Below are 2,055 nucleotides of genomic sequence, written 5' to 3'. Positions count from 1 at the left end.
ACGGTGTGCCACGTCCGTGAGATTTGGGCAAATGAAGACCGTGGCCTGTGAGAAATAGAGTGCCGCCACAATTCCCCCTCCCTATACCTCAAGATACTTTTGGCATCTTCCTCCATTGCTAGTTTATAGGGGTCAGCTAACAGAGTATTCTTTTGTTGGAATTGTTCAATTTTTTTGTTGGAGCTTACCTTGTTGTTGGACCATGCAAACCACACTTTCAATGAATTCAGCCCAGTTGACAATGAAATCATCCTTTGTAGGGGCATTTTTTGTAGCCTTGTAATGCTCAAGGTCAAAACCTTGAGCAAATGCAATCCCAAACTGCATATTGGGGGTGCCTCCTGGTAAACCCAAAAGTGAAGGTCCGGAGCCTCTTGTAGAATGTTCGAGTCCCGAAGACTTTTGGCCTTCACCCTGTAGTCCTCAAATTTCATGGCTGACTGAACACAATGAGCCATTCTCTTACCAGAAGGTCATCATCTATAAGCCTTCACGAGTTCTTCCCAACCATTCTAAGACCATAAACGTCATTAAAATCTGCAGCAGTACGACAAAATCTCTTGGCTTGCAGGTCTGTGGATGCTCGAGACATTCTTGTAGCACCCGCTCAAAGAGGTAGAGACATGTAGTACAAAAGAGAGTGAGAGCTACAAGAGCTCAGCTAGAGGACCTGCGAGGGAAACAAAATGGAGGTAGAGCTCAGAACCTGCAAGGGAGAGGATTGATATGTGAGCTTAGGACCTATGAGGGAGAGCAAAGGTGATAGCCTCTAGAGAAGTAGTGCATAGAACCTGCCAGGGAGAGGATTGAGTTGAGCTTAGGACCTGCTAGGGAGAGGATTCAATTGATATGGAAGACAAGGGAGACGAGGGAGACGATGTGCAAGGGATGAAGCAGCAACTACAACTGAAGCAGTGGTATCATGAAAGATTACAAGCTTACGAGTGTCATGGGACACATGTGCAAAATGCCCAATCATAATTTACATGGCTAGCGGATATATGTGACAAGTAAGCACCTCTTGAAAAGTGATAAAATTGTGCTTTTTAAGCACAAAAAGCATACCGACCAAACGTGCTACCACCCAGGAGCTCAAATTGAATAAGGCTAAGCCTGAGCCTTACTATTAGGAAAAGGAACCTAAAGGGAGGAACTAGTCCCCTTCAGGAAAGGAGCAAGAAGGGCCAAGCCTGCAACCAGGAAGCTCAAATCAAGGAAAGGGAAAGCAACATGAAGGGAGGGACCGAGCCCCTAAAGGAAGGAGCCAGCCTCTTTTGAGAAAGGAGCAAGGAGGGTAGAGCTTGAAATCAGGGAGCTCAAAAAGGTGACCCACTTAAAGCAATGTGGAACTAGCCCTCTCAAGGAAAGGAGTCCTTGAGATGTAATCTGAAGAAAAGGAGTCTTTGAGATGTAATCTATGTAATATGTGTGTGTCTCTCCCTTCTCCCAATAAACCTCCCTCTTCTACCTCCAGTAGTCTTGATGACCCCTACCATGAGAGAGTCTAAAATGACGCTCCTTGTTGTCTTCCAACACCATTCAAGCAATAATAAATATTGAGGGATTGTGGCAGTCATATGAGAGTTATTGTAGATGGCTCATACATGGCAACAAAGCGTTGGCTGGGAGGCCCAAGGTGAATAATCCAATGACAAAATTGGATCTTGTAAGAGATGAATGTAATGATCAAACATTTCTGCTTCAATTATTGTAAAGGTGGAATTCAATCATTATGCTAGTACCCGCTCACATGGGTGCCAGTCTACATTCAATTATTGTAAAGACAGAATTCTTGAAATCATGCTCGTTGCCATGAGTTTCAAACTCCTTTGTACAAAGACTCATAGAGGGTAAATTCTCTTGTAGGGTCAACATTTTCTTGTGTGTAGAGGTGTAGCCAATCACATAACTATTTTTGGGGCCCCGATGCGACACGCTCCTAGGTCAAATTTGGAATTTTACACGGACCTGCGCTTTCATTGGAAATTTTCCCAATGCCATGATGCTGTATTAGCGTAATAATGAGACACAATCTATTTATTCTAAATACCACAG

The sequence above is a fragment of the Dipteris shenzhenensis genome, chromosome 4 (assembly GCF_047967505.1).
Source record: "Dipteris shenzhenensis isolate YYH24624 ecotype China chromosome 4, Dip_SZ_1.0, whole genome shotgun sequence".
NCBI lineage: Eukaryota > Viridiplantae > Streptophyta > Polypodiopsida > Gleicheniales > Dipteridaceae > Dipteris > Dipteris shenzhenensis.
This window is presented reverse-complemented; position numbering follows the sequence as displayed.